Here is a 21,032-nt window from a genome sequence, read left to right on the forward strand (position 1 = left end):
ATATCAGGAGGCTGAGGAAATCCAATTAATGAATTTGGTTTGGACAGTTTGCAGGAACAGATGGATGGTGGTTACCAAAAGCCTTCCATGGGCTGCTAATATGTAAATAGGCCAGTAAATTATTCCTGCTCTTGTGTTTTGAGAATACATGTTGGTTTCCTAAGCTCTGTATAATTCAAATGAAGAATACTTTGAGTATCAATGTGCAAATGTGTTTATTTTAGAGTTAAATAACAGATAATTTTTTAGATTTCACTGCATACATAAATCCTGTTGATTTATGAATCTCAGGTTTTCACTAATTTTCTGGGCAGTGATGAGCTATGCTGATTTTAATTCTACTTGTTCATTGCACTGCATCACAAGCTAGAATATAATTGGCTGATTTTGATTTCATGCTTCAGATTGGAAATTGCATTGTGGAAATGAACTCATCACAACAGGTAAATGAATTTGACCAAGACATTAAGTGGGCATCTCCACCATGGTTAATGCAATATCAGTATCTTCTCTGGGGTGCATAGGCATCTGTGACAGCTAAAAATGAGTTTCCTTGTTCCTTGAGTCCTTAGCATCTAATTTTAACTAACCTTGAAGGAAAGCCCAGAAAGCTGTGTCATGCTGCCCTGAAAATCATCAGGGACCAGTCCACCTGGGCTTGGCAAGCAGTGAGTCTGCTGATAAAATTTTCATAAAAATGAGGATGGATGCCTTCTGCAGGATGCTCATTCTGTAGACTACTAATATGAAGTCACTGAACAACAATATATATGGGAATATCTGGTTAATAATTTTAGAGATAGCAGTTTTTTTGAAGTTTGAAAGATGACCTTTTGTTTTTTAAACCTATCTTCAAAAGTCCTGTTCTCTTTCTCTTTCTACTTTTTTCAGTCTTTGTATTTTTTTCTCTCTTCTTTCAACTCTTGATTTTGTCTTTTTTTCCTTCCAGAGTAAAGAGATGATGGAAGGGAGATATATTCTGACAAAAGAGAGGGTCATAATAAGAGACTATATAATGTATTTTGATTTGTGTTTGGATCACATAGTATATTTTCATGTATTTATTTTGAAAAGTTGGAAAGTTGAATTTTTAATTATTTTTCTCAATTTTTCCCTAATGAAAATCAGTAACATAATTAGAATCAATGTTAAAAATGTTTGTTTCTGGATTGATCTAGTTTATACATTAATGATCTCTGCATCTTAATTTTAAGGATTTTGGTCTTTTTTTTTTTTTTTTGGTCTTAAAGTAAGGATAAAGAAGTTGACTTATCAAGTAGGCAGAGGACTGGATGCAAGGTATGAAGCCAAAATGGGATGTGAGCTGGGGAGCCAGGAAAGAAAAGATTTAGGTTTAGTGATTGGAAAAATAGGAGGTAGCCTGGAGGAACTCAAGAGCATTTGCCAACATCTCTTCCCATATTTGAGAGAGTTGCATTCATTCAGAGGTCCTAGAACAGGCTGGAAACCATGGTTTTCAAATCCCTTTTACTCACAAAACTCTTTTATTAACTGAACTCTTGAACAGATTCTATTATGTTAAATAGATGAAAATGATCATAGTGAGGTAGAGCTCTACTTTCTTGGCCTCATATAAAGGTAGTCTCAGAGTGAACATTTGTCTTTGCAGAGCACAGCATGAAAATCACTGTGTTAATGATTTTCAGCCTTGCATTCTGATTTTGTTTCAGAAAGCAAAGTCAGTATGACTAATTTTGTCTGTCACTCAGTGAGTTCTTTACTTATGTGAGATTGAACAATGGAGGCATGCCTTGATGGACACCACACGTGAGGCATCCTTGGGCAGTTTGGAAACGTACCTGAGTCAAGGGGGCAGTGTGTGTTCTCCTGGAGGTACATAAGGGCTGACAGAAGAGGATCTCAAGCAAAGAGAAATGTCTAACCACGTAGCCTTCCTTCCTCAAGACAATCGCTAAGGCTTACAGTGTTTTCTGAGGCAGAGCTCCCTAGCTCTTCCCATAGCCTGAGATGTGCTTCCTCCAGCCCTTGGGAGGATTGCTTCTTCTTGTTCTTCAAGTGTTAGATCACTGGTCACCTGCTCAAAATGGCCTTTCCTGACTGCTCTGTCTCCTTTAGGCCCTCTTCTTACAGTCATGTTAATCATCTCCATCTCAACACCCTGTGCATTTTTTTAAGGGACTCTAGGAAGAGTTGTAGCCTGCTTAGTTTTAGTCTTCCTCACTAGAATATAATTTCTGTGAGAGCAGGGACCATATCTCTCTTATTCCCTCTTGTAACTTCAGTATGTGGTGGTTACAATACCTGGTACATAGTAGACATTCAATAAATATTTGTTGAATGAATATTTTATATGAGAGGAATAAAACATAACAGACCACTAGAGGACTCATTGGGGTCATTTCTTTTAGGCAATTTACCAGAACAGTGAAATATTAATTTTCTGAATATTTTTATTAAAGAAAATTGTGAAGTTTTGTGTATCTGAGAATTAGTCAATACTTATAAAGTGAGTGTATTTATAGATTTCTAATCAGTCATCCATGGTAAAGGAGATACAAAGTATTAGGAAAAATAAGAAACAGGATAATACATATTTTCTCTCTTCCCTTTGTCGTTATAACCAAGTCACATTAAAATTAATGACATTCATTTATCCTAGAGGTAGTGCCATTTTGCACTACTCACTTTCTGGCATGGTACTTGATAGTACTTGAGAGTAAATGTTTCCCTTCTGAATGCTGTTACTTGGGTCCCTACCAGTCTGCTGTGGATCCCTGCAAGGCGAATGTGGAGATCCTGATGAGGGGGACACAATGCTGCACAGAGAGGATACAGAGGGCCACGATGGTCACCCATCAGTAGACAGTTGTTGGAGCTAAGGAAAGTGGTTTTTATAGGCATAGGACACTTAAAAGAGATAAGAAGAGTTGACCCTTCTTGTTTATGCATATTTTGAGGCAGTGGAATTTGTTCATATTTCATTTCAAGCTTGGAAGACTTACGGGAACTAGACATAATTACGACCAGGTGAGTTAGTAATGTTGGAAGGAGGATGGGAAAAGAAACTAACAGTTATGGACAGCCTGCTGGGTTCTGTGATAAGTACCTTTATGCCCATTACCTTCTAGAAATTCCAGATGAAGGAGGCGCATTTCTCACAGCTGACACCTGAACCTCAGATTCCTGGCAATGAGGTATAGATAGGGGAAAATGTTCATCTGTTATCATCACACAATAGTAATAAATGTTGTCAATGTTTGATTTTTCCTACTAACTGAAAAATAGGAGTTAGAATTTTTGCTTATCAGGATTTTGGTATGAACTCTTAATTAACATTTCATTTATGTGCTTTTCCCCATTATTGTCAAGAGGGTTGGGGAAATGATGAGTCATGACAGCAAACCATATCTGAATATGAGTCTACCTTTTTCTCACCTGTTACATGTTACAAGTCTTTATTGCTTCAATTTCAATTTATTAGACAGCTGTTGTTAAAGTAGGCATGGATTTTTACTTTTGTAAATATGAGTGCTTTGAGAAGTTTACTCTGTTGGGTATTGAAAGCAATTAAAGTTAAATAGTGTGTATGTGTTTTAAATTATACCCATGTGATGATTAAGTGATATTTGAGTGTGTGAGTTTTTGATTTACAATGACAGAATTCAGATTACAGAATTCAGAAAATGTAATCCAGAATGCAGGTTTGTAAAAATCAATCTCTAATAGCAAAATAAACAAGGATAATATAAATGTAACATTGTATCTGATAGAATGGCTATTGAACCTTGGCATTTGAATTCACTTATTTAATATGGAAGCACTCAATATTTGACTGTCCCATGGATACAGCTTTCTCCATGTTTCCACTCCCCCCGATGCCTTTCAAAAATTTCTGCAAACTCCCAGGTTGTTATATGGCCTATGTGAGTATTCAAAAATGAACCAAATTTGCTTTTTTATTTTTGAAAATGCTGTGACACCTCTTGAGCCCTTGAGTCCCATCCCTGTTATGTGGCTGGAGATACACTGAGGAGTCCCAGAACCCTCATGTTGTCAGTTTTGCAGGCCCTGGTGTGGCTGGAAGCTTAATGAGCCCTGCTATCACCTTGGTCGGTTGGCTTAGTCCTCTGATCCAGAAACCTGCTACTGTCTTTCATCCGTGCATCATGTCATTGGAAGGGAAGGCATCCCTTTCACCATAAAACCCTCCTTTCCATACTCATTTCACCCCAGAAAGATACTAAGGTACAGAGATCTAGAGTAGTACTGTTCTTAGAATCATTTATTGAGTCAAAATAACCCCCTAGTTTTCTTGCCTTACCAACCAGGACACATTCTGTTCAGAAGGAGCCCTCAGCCCATGCTTGGTGCTCTCCAGTCTCTTCTCAGCCACTCATATCTCCTGCTGCTGCCCACCCAAGACACCTAGACTTATTTTCCTAAATCCTAGGCTGTTATGAATAACACAGTTAGAATAGAAAAATGAACCACATCACTTTCTGCTTTAATGTAGAACTTGGTTCATCCTAAAACTGTCTTGGACTCTAATTTCTTGCCCACTGGAACTTCTTTGCAGCCTTCTTCTCCCCTGACACTTAGTCTTTCCTCAGGGTGGGAGGTGGGTAGGATAGATTCTTTCACTCTGACCCAGCTCTGCTCAGAACTGTGTTGGGACTGTAAATCTGTGATTCAGCAGAACAGTTTAAATGAATAATCCATTAGGTTTAGGCTTTTCTATTGATTTTATAAAGCCTATTCTGCTTCTTTTAGTTCCTGAGAATGTGAACAAGTAATTATATTCAGTGCTGCATAAGATTGCTTGTACATATTTTTAAACGAACCATTATGACACAAATTACCTTGAAAATGTAATATTACCAGGTCAGATGTTAGTATCCTTTTGGAGTCTGTCATCAATTACATGTTCAGATTACAGACTGAGTAAAGGTCATCCCTACTCACTAATTCTGCCAGATATACTGTCGGGTGGGAGAGCTGCTTAAGAATGCAGTTTAGTTTAAGGACAGGACATCCTCTTACAAACCTATCTCTGAGGTGGGAGCTATTTGCATTAACATATTTATTCATGAATTTTCCAGAGCATAGGGGGAGTGATTGAAGTTTCCCTTCTCCTTAAGAATGCATGAATTTAACTTTATTAGTTGTTATATGCTTCTCGATTTTTAGTTGGAAAAGCTCAGAGGGACTTGATTTTTTGCTCTCAAGAAATGGGCCCTTGGCTAATCTGCCAAAGGCAATCTTAGCCACATTTGAGGTGTCTGAAAAAGACGTGTAAGGTCAGGACACCAATTTTGAGCAGGGTGTACCCGTTCAGGTATCATCTCCTCTCACATTGATGAATTTTTATTTATAGCTTTTGTAAATTAAGGTGTTTGTGAAAGTTAATTTGGATGAGGAAGTCATTATCCAAGGGAGAAACACAGATGGGGGAAATAATAGCAGAAGCAAAGAGCTGGTTTAAGTTCGAGATGGTTTAGAATGAAAGCAGATGCACAGATATATCAATAGATTAAGATTGTAGGTGATATTTGATGGTAGAGAATAAAGCTGAGATATTGCCTCAGGGAGTCTCATCTCAAAGAGTTAGGCTTGAGTGGGGAGTCCTCCCTGGTAGCCCTGAGAGAAGGGAACTAATATTTAGGCACCTATATGCACCAGATGCCTCTGTATATATCATCTCCTTTGAATAGGTGATGGGTCTCACACTGCCAGGGAACAGTTCCACAGAGAGGAGCACACTAGTGGAGACTTGGACAGAAGATAAGCAGGGTTAAAGGAGAAAATTTCTCCAAGAGCTGTGCATAGATTGAAAGCTTCAGACACAGCTATGACATCAATGGTGTAATGACCACAGAGAAGACATCAGGCCCAGAAAAAGGTGACACAAAGTTAGAGACAAAAGCTACAGAATCAAAGAAATAGTTGAAATAGGAAAATGCTGGACTCTAGAGCTACACCATGCACCTTATTATGATTATTTTTAATCATTTGTACCCCTAAGATGAGCAGTTACCAGACTTACTGAGATTTCTCTAGCCTTCATTGTGACTTATACTCCACAGTTCCTGAGTTCTTATTTAGGACAACAGTATGTTGTATGTATTTGCCCATTTAGGAGTAACTAGGGGTAGAGGCTAAAGAAAAGCCAGCGAGAACTCTCTAATTCTTCCTTCTTCCTTTCTGGTCTTTGAAAGCCAAGGAAGCAAGGGACTTAGGCTTTCACCATGGCTAGGGGGACTCCAAGGTGGCTGGAAAATCACAGTTCTTGCCTGGCTAGTGTTGGCTTCCTTAAGCTGTAGTCATGAGGACGAATTTCCCCACATTCAGGTATCTAAGAGCTTTCTGTGATCTTCTAAGACAAGTAATATGTACGTCTATGCCTCTTGGGCTCTGTAGATATATATCCCTAAAAGAAAGCTAGGTGACTCGAATTTCTCTGACACCATGTACTTAAGCTTCTGGATTCCTTCTCACTTCTTGGAGAGCAGTACCAGAGGGCTGGAAGTTTTATCCCTATTCTACTGTGACACTACAGGACTGTGCAAATGCTTTACCTGAACCTAAAGTTCCATAGGTTCATGTTCATTTGTCCAGAGGTGATTTGTTCAGGACACCTCTGTGTCAGAAGATGCCTTGCTTATTACGGGAGTATTCCATAACGAAATATGAAATATGAAGTCATAAAATGTCAATATAAAGATGTGCTATATCTATTTCATTATTCAAAAGATAGGAAAATTGTGGTTCACATTACAGTTTCTGAGGAGACCTAAAGGAATATGAAGTTGATTTTAGTCCTAATCACGCTGTATGCACTGAACTGAACTGGTCTCATGTTTCAGTGCTGGAAACAAAGTCAAAAAGGTAAACTCTAGACTCTGAAGCACAAATTCCAAAAGAGCCCCATTGCCTTTTTTTTTCTTGTCCTTCACAAATAAATAGGGCTCCAAAGGAGAGACAGCCCAACTAGGAAGATTTCAAAATATGGCTCTTCCAGATCCTCCTTGGGTTCTCCAGTTTGGAATAGAAACCCTGACATTACTGCAGGCTGTATAGGCTACAGGAGTTCAGCCTGAATCTGTATTCTACAGCAGGAATCTCCGAACAGGCGGCAAGAGGAGATAGTTCCTATTTTCCAGAAGCCTTGTGATCTCTGGGGTGTGGGGTGTGGGAGCTGGAGATACTGAGGGTGAAGGCCTCAAATGGGAAAGAAGTATTGCTGAAAGGGCATGAGTATGGAAGAATATGGAAGCAAGGAAAGCAGTTAGAGGCCCCTGAGCTACTTCAGGAGAGAGTTGATGAGGGTCTCACCTAAGGAGATAGAGCTAGGATGAAGAAGAGAAAGAATATTTGAGAGATATTTCACAGGTAAAATCTTCAGTACAACCACACCTCTTAAACTTTGAAGTTTCAGTCTCCCTCTTTGGTGTTGCATGGGAGCTTCAAGTGTGAGAGTGAGAAAGCTCAGGATGGATGCCCAGAATATAGACTCAGCTTCATTCTAGTTGCACACCTTGCAGTTGACAACCTCTACCACCACTACCATCAATGCTAAGTTATTTACACCTCTAAGTTTCCTACATTCAGCTCTCTCCTGTGTTCTCCTCAGTCTCCCCATCCCCTGGGATATCCTAGGTACCAGTTTGAACTATCAAATTTTATAAATAATTGTGATTCACTTCACCATAGTTTTATAAATTTTTCATTTTGGTTTATTGTTGTTTTAAAATCAACTCTTCCCCTAGGAGATACAGCAATGACAGAAAATAAATGAAACCTGTGCTTGTTACAACTCACCTCACATAAATCATCTTACCCTTGGTGAATGGGAAAATGGCTATTCGTGTGAGGCTGCAAATTGAATGTACTCGGGCAAATTAAGGAGCAGAAAACAAGTATGAAATGAGAGCATTCAAAAAAGATTGTTTTAAGACGTTTCAGGTTTGTTTTCCCTCTTCTGCTCTAAAATATTCTGTGTACTAAGAACTTGCCCAGGAGTCAAGGGGAGCAGCTTCTACATGATCAGAGTCAGTGTGAACCTGTATTATCAGCAGGTTCACGGGACCCTAAGCATTTTTCTCAGGATTAGAGAAGATGTGGTAATCATCACACAGAGCTGGGTCTGAGTGAAATGAGAAGCAGACCAAAGGTAAGAGGTCTCTGGGCAGAATTTTTTTCAAAAGTGGTTTCAGACTTCCCTACACGGCCGAAGTCCCCAAGAATTTAAGTACAGATCCATGAGCAAAACTTGGGATTTGAATCTGAATTTTTAAGCTTGGGCCCTGGAAATGTGAATTTTTATAAAAGCTCTTGAAGTGACTAAGAGACATGATCAGGTTCATAAACTTCATTTCTGGTAGTTGGGACTAGGATATAAGAAACTAAGAGGGCTTCCCTGGTGACGCAGTGGTTGAGAGTCCGCCTGCTGATGCAGGGGACACAGGTTCATGCCCTGGTCTGGGAAGATCCCACATGCTGCGGAGTGGCTGGGCCCGTGAGCCATGGCTGCTGAGCCTGTGCGTCCGAGCCTGTGCTCCGCAATGGGAGAGGCCACAACAGTGAGAGGCCCACATACCACCCCCCAAAAAAAGGAAACTAAGAAATGGGGTTGAGTTTTCCCATTAATTACAACCTTAGAGAAGTACCTCTAGGTTTTACTTCTTTCTTATAAAATATGAGGCTCCCAGATCCCTCCAGGACCTAAAATGTTATGATTCAATAAATAAGAGTTTTAGCAGATACATTTCTGTTTTTGTGCCTTTGCGTTCAGAAACTAATTTTCAGAGCTTGTTTTTAATGTAGATGGAGTTTGTGGATGACTATAGCACCAATTCAAAGGATTCCAAGTAGGTTTTTCTTCCTCAGAACATCTTCTACACCAACCTGCTTTCAGTTTCAGAAATTTCTGCATTAGAGGAATGGGTTAAAGTGAGGTCTCTTTAGTTACATATTTAAGTCCCCTTTTGTAGGAGTTAGTAACTGCATTAACAAGTTGATAATAGTTTTGTACCAAATATTGTAGCATTTCTCAGCCACTTTTTCTATCATGACACCTATGATTAGTTGTGTTCACATGTGCTTCTCTCTCTCATTGATGCAGTCAGTGTTATGTATGATGCCCAACTGTATCTCTACTGTTTTCCTTCCTATTATGAAAGCATCTCAGAATGCAAAGAATGAGAGTGACATAATTATTAGAATAACCTAGAATCTGGTCAAGTTTCATAAGAATAAAAGTATCACTAATTTTCCAAGTTGGATGTGAGTAAAAAAAATTAGTTGAGACATGGCTCTTCTGATTGTGACTGTGTTAATTTGCTAGGTCTGCCATCAACTGATTGGTTTAAACAACAGAAACCTATTGTCTCAATTTTGGAGGCTAGGAAATCTGAAATCAAGGTGTGTTTCTTTCCAGGAGTGTCTGGCTCTGTGTCCAAATTTCTCCTTTTTATGAGGAGGTAAGTCATATTATATAAGGATCCATCCTAATGACTTCATCTTAACTTGATCATCTGTGAAGACCTTATTACCAAATAAGGTTACATTCACAGGTACTGATGGTTAAGATGTTAAAATTTTGGGGAGGATACAGTTAAACCCATAACAGTGTCATTCCATTGTATGGTGGCATTGATGGTGAAAATCTAATGAATTAATTTATGAGGTGGATCATGGTCCTTCAGAAATTAATAAAAACATAGACAGGGGCTTCCCTGGTGGCGCAGTGGTTGAGAGTCCGCCTGCCGATGCAGGGGACACGGGTTCGTGCCCTGGTCCGGGAAGATCCCACATGCCGCGTAGTGGCTAGGCCTGTGAGCCATGACCACTGAGCCTGCGCATCCGGAGCCTGTGCTCCGCAACCGGAGAGATCACATGGTGAGAGGCCCGCATACCGCAAAAACAAAAACAAAAAACAAACAAAAAAACATAGACAAGTTTTTCTGGTGTGAGATGGAGAAATTAAAGATGGAGCACAGAAACTGCCAGAGGCATGACTGGTCCAGATTGAAAGGCCTTAAACTGCCAGCAAAAAGTAATTTGTAATGAAGACTGGGGGAAGGGTTGCCATAACTAGGAGAACTACCTTAGGGTAGTTGCAAGGACACTAAATACAAACTTAGCCTTCTTTATGTAGAAGACAGCTCCTACAGGTAAGTGTGGGAAGGGTAAGGTTACTAGAGTAAATTTTGGAGTAACTGTTTTGCATCTCTGCTCCTGAGAGTTTCATAGCATTAAATTTTTATATCACCATCTTACTGTTATAATAAAAACATTAATCACATCATTAATAAAACTAGTATTTTATCCCAAACCTGGTAGTTTTCCATTGGTATATATTAAGATTGTACAATTGCACAGCACATATACTGTGCACTGACATGTATTTTGAAGGTAGTCTGGGAAATGGGAAGGTATTTGATAGTATTTTTGAAATACATAGTGATGCCTGCTTGTACTGTCATGAAGCAACTGTGCGCATATTTCCCCAACTTCATGGTCATGTTGGTATCGTGAAATTGTTCCAGATGGGAGAATTTATACTATGGCAATTGGCAAGTGCTGTAAATTAGAGCTTTAACTTTGTTTTGAAAGCTGATTATTAAACATTCCCCAGAACACCACCAGATATAAACTGTGTTTTAAACAAATTAATATACTCTGGTTTTAGGGGCACTTACAAGAAAAACTGTTTTTCCTGCTGAACAAAAGTAGCTGTTTCTTGGTACCATGCATTAGAATAGTGTGAAGATGAACAATAGGGCCAGTTTAGGAGACAAATGAAATGAATTTGAACTGCAATCTAGTAATGTCTTCTAAAGCTCTTGAGCAAATTGCCGAGGTAGTTCTGGTATGTGAAATGCATTCATTAAGAAGAGTTAAAATTCAAACTTCCTGCTTCCCTGACACAGGATGATTAACAGGAGAGCTAGAAGGATCATCATTTCCATGGAAAACCCTGGAAATCAGAGAGTTCCAAGCTGTCATTAGTTGTTTTCATGATTAAAAAGTAAAAAAAAAAAAAAAAGGACTAATTAAACATTTGTTAATTCAACCTGTATATTTTATGGGTATTTGGATAATATGCACTAATGTGAAGAAAAATGAGCTTAGGAACCTTCTTTAGGTTGATTTGCCTTTTCCCACCTGGAATTACCAGAGAAGAACAAAGATGTCACCTTTCTGAATAAGTCTGCAGTGCGTCTCAAGCTTTAATGCGTTTATAGATCATCTGGGAACCTTGTTAAAAAATTTAGATTTTCATTCAACAACTCTGGGGTGGGGCCTCAGCTGCTGGTCCCCAGAGCACACTCTGTGTAGCAAGGAGCTAGAAATCTTTCAGAGGACGTGAGTGTGGAGATGCCCCTGACTGGGTGTGATCCTACCTCTCTCCCACCTTGCCCTCAAGGAATAAGCAACACATGATTTGACGGTTTTCCTTCTATTCTATTCTGCTACACTTTCTTTTTTTAAAATTTATTTTATTTTATTTTATTTTTTTGTGGTACGTGGGCCTCTCACTGTTGTGGCCTCTCCCGTTGTGGAGCACAGGCTCTGGACGCTCAGGCTCAGTGGCCATGGCTCACGGGCCCAGCCGCTCCGCGGCATGTGGGATCTTCCAAGACCGGGGCACGAACCCGTGTCCCCTGCATCGGCAGGTGGACTCTCAACCACTGCGCCACCAGGGAAGCCCCTACACTTTCTTTTAATTTAGATTTATTTACTGGTTGATGGTAACAGTGTCCTGCCTTAGAAATGCCTCTGAGGTCCCCACTTCCTAACATTTAAACCTGTTCTATTTTTTTTTCTCCCTAAGTCTTGAAACTAACTGGGATCTCTGTAATTCCACACAGCTTCCAGTAGAGGTCATTACCTCGTTACAGAAATATTTTCTTTGTTTTTTTTTCCTAAGAGATAGTTCAGTGGCTGGGATGAATTTGTCTTCTCTGGGAGGGAGTCAGCCTAAGGGACCAGTTATCTCCAAGGCCACTGGTTTGCACATAATATCCCCTCCATGCAAAAGTGGGAGTGTCAAAGATGGGCAGACCTTTCCAATCCCCTGGGAAAAATGAAGGAAACAACAACTGAAGCATGGCTAAAGGGCTACAAAATTTAAATGCAGTGTATTAGTTTGCTAGGGCTGCCATAACAAAGTTCCATAGCTGGTGACTTAAACAACTGAAATTTATCTTCTCACAGTTCTAGAGGCTGGAAGTCCTCAATTAAGGCATTGGCAGAGTTGATTTCTTCTGAGGGAAGGATGTGTTCCAGGCCTCTCTCTGACTTATTAGATGCCCGTTTTCTCCCTGATGTCTTCATATCATCTTCCCTCTGTATGTGTCCATGTCCACACTTCCTTTTCTTATAAGGACATCAGTCATGTTGGATTAGGGCTCACCCCAATGAACTCATATTAATTCAGTTACCTCTTTAAGGACTCTTAATAAATACAATTAGTGCTCACTTCGGCAGCACATATACTAAAATTAGAACGATACAGAGAAGATTAGCATGGTCCCTGTGCAGGGATGACACGCAAATTCATGAAGCATTCCACATTTTTTTTTTTCTATTGTGGTGCTGATGTACCTTCTGGTTGTTTCAATATTTTTGTATTCTTTCTAACATATATGTTAGCTTCCTAGCCTAATTTTTTACTTTGTTATCATTCTTTTTTTTTTTTTGCCACCCATGCAGTTTGGGGGATCTTTGTACAAGAGCCGGGGGTCAGGTGAAGGAAGCTCCTGTGGTTGGAGCTCCGAGTTTGAACCACTGAACTAATATAGAAACTCAGACCTCTGGAAATATTCACTGGAGTGAGGTCTCATGGACGTCCTTGTCTCAGCACCAAGACCCAGCTCTACCCAACAGTCTACAAACTCCAGTGTTGGAAGCCTCAGGCCAAACAACCAGTAAGACAGGAACACAATCCCACTCATAAAAATAATAAAAAAAATGAGATGGCAAAAAAAATATGTCACAGATGAAGGAGCAAGGTAAAAACCTACAAGACCAAATAAATGAAGAAGAAACAGGCAATCAACCTGAAAAAGAATTCACAGTAATGATAGTAAAGATGATCCAGAATCTCAGAAATAGAATGGAGGCACGGATTGAGAAAATACAAGAAATGTTTAACAAAGATCTAGAAGAACTAAAGAACAAACAAACACAGATGAACAACACAATAACTGAAATGAAAAATACACTAGAAGGAATCAATAACAGAATAACTGAGGCAGAATAACAAATAAGTGAGCTGGAAGACAAAATGGTGGAAATAACTGCCAAGCAGCAGAGTAAAGAAAAAACAAGGAACCCCGGTCCAGGAAGATCCCACATGCTGTGGAGCGGCTGGGCCCATGAGCCATGGCCACTGAGCCTGCATGTCTGAAGCCTGTGCTCCGCAATGGGAGAGGCCACAACAGTGAGATGCTCATGTACTGGAAAAAAAAAAAAAGTAAAAACAAGGAAAAGAACACAACCTCAGAGACCTCTGGGACAACACTAAATGCACCAATATTTGAATTATAGTGGTCCCAGGAGAAGAAGAGAACAAGTAAGAGTCTGAGAAAATGTTTGAAGAGATTATAGTTGAAAAGTTCCCTAACATGGGAAAGGAAATACTCACCCAAATCCAGGAAGTACAGAGAGTCCCATACAGGATAAACCCAAGGAGAAACACACTGAGACATATTAATCAAACTATATAAAGTTAATTACAAAGAAAAATATTAAAAGCATCAAGGGAAAAGCAACAAATAACATACCAGGGAATCCCCATAACGTTATCAGCTGATTTTTCAGCAGAAACTCTGCAGGCCAGAAGGGAGTGGCAGGATATACTTAAAGTGATGAAAGAGAAAAACCCACAACCAAGATTACCCTACCCAGCAAGGATCTCATTCAGATTCGATGAAGAAATCAAAAGCTTTTCAGACAAGCAAAAGCTAAGAGAATTCAGCACCACCAAACCAGCTTTACAACAAATTCTAAAGAAACTTCTCTAGGTGAGAAGCACAAGAGAAAAAAAAGACCCCCCAAAACAAATCCAAAACAATTAAGAAAATAGGAATAGGAACATACATATCGATAATAACCTTGACTGTAAATGGATTAAATGCCCCAACCAAAAGAAAAGACTGGCTGAATAGATACAAAAACAAGACCCATATATATACTGTCAACAAGAGACCCACTTCAGACCTAAGGATACATACAGACTGAAAGTGAAGGGATGGAAAAAGATATTCCATGCAAATGGAAATCAAAAGAAAGCTGCAGTAGCAATACTAATATCAGATAAAATAGACTTTAAAATAAAGACTGTTACAAGAGATAAGGAGGAACACTACATAATGATCAAAGAATTAACCCAAGAAGAAGATATAACAATTATAAATGTTTATGCACCCAGCATAGGAACACCTCAGTACATAAGAGAAATGCTAACAACCATGAAAGGAGAAATCGATAGTAACACAATAATAGTAGGGGACTTTAACACCCCACTTACACCAATGGACAGATCATCCAAACAGAAAATAAATAAGGAACCACAAGCTTTAAATGACACAATAGACCAGATAGATTTAATTGATATTTATAGAACATTCTACCTGAAAATGGCAGAATACACTTTCTTCTCAAGTGCACATGGAACATTCTCCAGGATCACATCTTGGTCACAAATCAAGCCTCGGTAAATTTAAGAAAATTGAAATCATATCAAGAATCTTTTCCAACCACAATACTATGAGATTAGAAATAAATTACAGGGGAGAAAAACATAAAAAACAACAAACACATGGAGGCTAAACAATATAATACGAAATAACCAAGAGATCACTGAAGAAATCAAAGAGGAAATCAAAAAATACATAGAAACAAATGACAACGAAAACACGACAACCCAAAACCTATGGCACACAGCAAAAGCAGTTCTAAGAGGGAAGTTTATAGCAATTCAATCTCACCTCAAGAAAAAAGAAAAATCTCAAAGAAACAGTCTACCCCTACACCTAAAACAACTAGAGAAAGAAGATCAAAGAAAACCCAAAGTTAGTAGAAGGAAAGAAATCATAAAGATCAGAGCAGAAATAGCAATGAAGAAAACAATAGCAAATATCAATAAAACTAAAAGCTGGTTCTTTGAGAAGATAAACAAAATTGATAAACCCTTAGCCACAGTCATCAAGAAAAAAAGGGAGAGGACGCAAATCTATAAAATTAGAAATGAAAAAGCAAAAATCACAACTGACACTGCAGAAATACAAAGGATTGTAAGAGAATACTACAAAGAGCTATATGCCAATAAAATGGACAACCATGAAGAAATGGACAAATTCTTGGAAAGGTACAATTTTGAAGACTGAACCAGGAAGAATTAAAAAATATGAATAGACCTATCACAAGCAATAAAATTGAAACAGTAATTTAAAATCTTCCAACAAACAAAAGTCCGGGACCAGATGGCTTCACAGGAGAATTCTGTGAAACATTTAGAGAAGAGCTAACACCGATGCTTATCAAACTTTTCCAAAAAATTACAGAGGGAGAAACACTCCCAAATTCCTTCTATGAAACCACCATCACCCTGATACCAAAACCAGAAAAAGATATCACAAAAAAAGAAAATTACAGACCAATATGACTGATGAATATAGATGCAGAAATCCTGAACAAAATACTAGCAAACAGAATCCAACAGCACATTAAAAGGATCATCCACCATGATCAAGTGAGATTTATCACAGGGATGCATGGATTCTTCAGTATACGCAAATCAATCAATGTGATACACCACATTAATAAATTAAGGAATAAAAACCACATGATCATCTCAATAGATGCAGAAAAAGCTTTAACAAAATTCAACATCCATTTATGATAAAAACTCTCCAGAAAATGGGCATAGAGGGAACATACCTCAACATAATAAAGGCCATATATGACAGGAAGCATTATACTCAATGATGAAAAACTGAAAGCATTTCCAATAAGATCAGGAACAAGACAAGGATGTCTTGTTAAAAACTTGTTTAAAAACTTGTTATTTAACATAGTTTTGGAAGTCCTATCCATGGCAATCAGAGAAGAAAAAGAAATAAAAGTAATACAAATTGGAAAAGAAGAAGTAAAACTGTCACTCTTTGCAGATGACATGATACTATACATAGAAATCCTAAAGATGCCCCCAGAAAACTACTAGAACTAATCAGTGAATTTGGTAAGGTTGCAGGATACAAAATTAATGCAGAGAAATCTCTGGCATTCCTATACATCAACAATGAAAAATCAGAGAGAGAAATCAAGAAAACACTCCCATTTACCAGTGCAACAAAAAGAATAAAATATCTAGGAATAAACCTACCTAAGGAGACAAAAGACCTGTATGCAGAAAATTATAAGACACTGAGGAAAGAAATTAAAGATGATACAAATAGATGGAGAGATATACCATGTTCTTGGATTGGAAGACTCAACATTGTGAAAATGACTCTACTACACAAAGCAATCTACAGATTCAATGCAATCCCTTTCAAACTACCACTGGCATTTTTCACAGAACTAGAACAAAAATTTCACAATGTGTATGGGAACACAAAAGACCCTGAATAACCAAAGCAATCTTGAGAACGAAAAATGGAGTTGGAGGAATCAGGCTCCCTGACTTCAAATTATACCACAGAACTACAGTAATCAAGACAGTATGGTACCAGCATGAAAACAGAAATATAGATCAGTAGTACAGGATATAATGCCCAGAGATAAACCCACACACATATGGGCACCTAATTTATGACAAAGGAGGCAAGAACATACAAAGAAGAAAAGACAGCCTCTTCAATAAGTAGAGCTGGGAAAACTGGACAGCTACATAGAAAAGAATGAAATTAGAACACTCCCTAACACCATACACAAAAATAGACTCCAAATGGATTGAAGGCCTAAATGTAAGACCAGACACTATAAAACTCTTAGAAGAAAACATAGGAAGAACACTCTTTGACATAAATCACAGCAAGATCTTTTTTTTTTTTTTGAAAGATCTTTTTTGATCCACCTCCTAGAGTAATGGAAATAAAAACAAAAATAAACAAATGGGACCTAATGAAACTTCAGAGCTTTTGCACAGCAAAGGAAACCATAAACAACAAAAAGACAACCCTCAGAATGGGAGAAAATATTTGCAAATGAAACAACAGACAAAGGATTAATATCCAAAATATACAAACAGTTCATGGAGCTCAATATCAAAAAAACAAACAATACAGTTAAAAATGGGTGGAAGACCTAAATAGACATTTCACCCAAGAAGATGTACAGATGGCCAGGAGGCACATGAAAAAATGTTCAACATCACTAATTATTAGAGAAATGCAAATCAAAACTACAATGAGGTTTCACCTCACACCAGTCAGAATGGCCATCATCAAAAAATCTAGAAAAATTAAATGCTGGAAAGGGTGTGGTTAAAAAGGGAACCCTCCTGCACTGTTGGTGGGAATGTAAATTGATATAATCACCATGGAAAACAGAATGGAGCTTCCTTTGAAAACTAAAAATAGAACTGCCATATCACCCAGCAATCCCACTACTGGGCATATACCCTGAGAAAACCATAATTCAAAAAGAGACATGTATCACAATGTTCATCGCAGCACTATTTCCAATAGCCAGGGCATGGAACCAACCTAAATGTCCATCAACAGAGGAATGGATAAAGAAGATGTGTCACATATATACAATGGAATATTACTCAGCCATAAAAAAATGAAATTGAGTTATTTGTAGTGAGGTGGATGGACCTAGAGTCTGACAGAGTGAAGTAAGTCAGAAAGAGAAAAACAAATACCATATGCTAACACATATGTATGGAACCTAAAAAAAATAAAATTGGTGCTAATGAACCTAGTTGCAGAGCAGAAATAAAGATGTAGTCATAGAGAATGGACTTGAGGACACAGGGTGGGAAAGGGAACCTGGGGCGAAGTGAAAGTAGCATCGACATATATACACTACCGAATGTAAAATAGTTAGCTAGTGGGAAGCAGCTGCATAGCACAGGGAGATCAGCTTGGTACTTTGTGATGACCTAGAGGGGTGGGATAGGGAGGGTGGAGGGAGTCTCAAGAGGGAGGGGATATAGGGACAATATGTATGTATATGGCTGATTCACTTTGTTGTACACCAGAAACTAACCAGTATTGTGGAGCAATTATACTCCAATAAAGATCTATTAAAAAAATAAAACAGTATGGTACTGATGTAATGATAGACATATAGATCAGTGGAATGCAATTGAGTTTCCAGAAATAAACTCATGCATTTATGGCCAATAAATAAATTAAATAAATAAATAAACAAACAAACAAACAAATACAATTAAATTCTGAGGTATGGGGGTATTAGGACTGCAACATATGAATATATATATATATATATTTTCAGTACATGGGCCTCTCACTGTTGTGGCCTCTCCCGTTGCGGAGCACAGGCTCCGGACGCATAGGCTTAGTGGCCATTGCTCACGGGCCTAGCTGCTCTGCGGCATGTGGAATCTTCGCGGACCGGGGCACAAACCCGTGTCCCTTGCATTGGCAGGCGGACTCTCAACCACTGCGCCACCAGGGAAGCCCTACATATGAACTTTTGATGGGACCCAATTTAGCCCCTAACATGCAATAAATACACAAACTCTCTTAAGAGAATAGGACTTCATTGAAAAATAGAGCTATGTCTACAGCTATAATTTGTCTGGAAAATTCAAATCAAAAGTTTATTTTCCCTCCATTACCTGAATATGTCTTGAAGATTGAATTAAAATAAAAATCAGCTCCAGTTGTCTTAAGTAATTGTTCATTTTTTGTAGGTGTTACATTTTGATGGCTGATCTAGGAGTAGATCATAGGGGAGGAGAACTCTGAAGCAGGAAACAGGGTGCAAATCTTCCAGTTACATTATCCAGACCACAGGCATTTTCTCCTAAATTACGTCCCACCGCTATTTCTATCATAATTTTTTTGTTTCAGGTCTGTTGAGTTTCCTTCTTCTGCTTGACATCTTTCCAGAGATCACATGAACTAAAAGTAAAGTCTCTGTTCTTTGAATTCATTAATTCATTCCAAAGACATACTCCAAACCACCCACTATATTTGTAATACCCTGGACACATAAACTTGAATGTCAGTAACTTCTCCCTAGTAACTTACTATAATAGAGTAGAAATGTTTGTAAGAGATGTGTGTCCATGTGCCATTGCAGAATAGCTGGGGGTGGGGGTGGGGAAGAGTAATTTTAAGGAGGAATCAGGAGATTTTGATATGTCCTTAATTTGGCATTTATTCATATGCCTTAGCAACCCTCTTCTTACCCACCCAAGAATTGTTATTTTTGTGTTTCTCAGAAGGCAGTACACATTGTAGGTGCTCAATGAATGCTTGTAGAAGAAGGAGTAAAATCAGCTGTTACAATTCTCTTACTCAGGAATAAATGTAAGGTACTATTCTGCAAGGTTGGCTTACTTGGGTGATCTGCCCATTCTGGGCACCAGCCCTTGTCCATCAGGGTCCACACGGGCCACATAAATATAAATCCTACTCCCAGAGGGGCTTCATCAGAACAACAAAAATGTATGTTGTAAATGACTGAACGTGAGTTACAGACTTAGGACTTTATAGAATTTAGCTATTTTGAAGATGCAACAACTAAAATGTTATTGACTGGGGTTTTGAGATTAGCATTTTACTTTCTCCTTTCTAAGGAAATAGTGAAAACCTTGGTCAGCTCTGGCTGAGAGAATTGTATCCATCTTGATCTCCTTCAGATTTTCAGGTTTATTACGTTAGTTCTCTTGTAAGTATTCTGCCTTGTTCTGTCCTATGCCTTTTGGTGTCAAGATGGTCACTTCTTCACAGTGGAGCCCTTTTTAATTAAAATAAAGATTCTAAATTTGCTTTGGGTCCATTTTAAGTGCAGAGACTTCATTAATTACACCAGGAGGAGGCTTCCTAATGCTATAACATCTAGGAGCCTTTGAAAAATTAATTTGAAAAGGTTTTTCTTCCTTATTGTACGGTTTTGTGTGAATTTGTTTCCTCTTGAGTATTCTGATGGCTGTATCTTTTTTTTTTTAATCCAGATTGCTTTAGAGGATGAGGAGTCTGCTGATTTGATTGCAAATGAAATATAAGCCTCACAGCCAAGAACCATTAATACCATAACATTATATCTGGTTTTAGCCACTAGGGAAAATTACTATTTAACAAAATGTTGAAATAAATAAATAGTAATTTATGATACCATTGTTCTCTGTTGTTGGAAACCTCACCTTTAAAAGTAGTTATCACATCTTGGAGGGAGACTCATGAAAAGAAAAAGAGTTTGAGGGGATTTCTCCAGTGGTGCTCTCTTGCTTGACTCTTTTTCCCCCTTATTAACCCACTCCCACTGAAGCAAATACACTTGGTTTTCCACTTTGTGTTTTCCCAATTTCTTTTTGTATAAATATTCTTGGCTTTGAGGTAACATGAAGGAGTGAATGCTAGGTCTGAGAGTCCAGAACATAAGCAGACATGAAAGCCTCATCACCAGAACATCAAAGGCTAACACAGAAAGTGCTAAAACAGAAATCATCAAGTTGTTTCCAGCTACCCTTTCTTGTGAGATATTTAGCATCCTGTTCAATATTTGTACACTTGGACTATTCCACAGGCTCCTCAAATCTAAAGTAGAAGTGAGTTAGAGGTAGAAACCTAGATGTGGTCCTTTAGTTGTCTGAACAAGGACATTGTCCCAGTAGATTCTGTCTCGACATGGTTCATGCTTGGGCTCATTATGTCCTATCAGTAATTTTATTTTTTAATTATTTATTTTTTGAACTGGTTAAAGATTTAGATCAAAATGGGGACACTGTGTAGAAGCTATGCATGAGGTTTACTTGCCAGTTTATTACAAATTGCATCCCTCTCCCCAGGGAGAACACACCCTCTGTTTCCTTTAATCTCTTTTATAAGGGATGACAGTAT

At 38.4% G+C, this 21,032-nt stretch overlaps 1 non-coding gene and 1 pseudogene across 1 annotated transcript; both read left to right on the top strand.

Annotated features, from left to right (window-relative positions):
* Positions 1-21,032, top strand: part of LOC132486760 (small ribosomal subunit protein eS12-like) — an 87,028-nt pseudogene that overhangs the window by 21,221 nt on the left and 44,775 nt on the right.
* LOC132487342 (U6 spliceosomal RNA) lies at positions 12,459-12,565 on the top strand. The gene has a single exon (XR_009531624.1). It is a non-coding gene; the product is annotated as a U6 spliceosomal RNA (small nuclear RNA).

Source organism: Mesoplodon densirostris, chromosome 3 (genome assembly GCF_025265405.1).
Source record: "Mesoplodon densirostris isolate mMesDen1 chromosome 3, mMesDen1 primary haplotype, whole genome shotgun sequence".
Classification (NCBI taxonomy): Eukaryota; Metazoa; Chordata; class Mammalia; order Artiodactyla; family Ziphiidae; genus Mesoplodon; species Mesoplodon densirostris.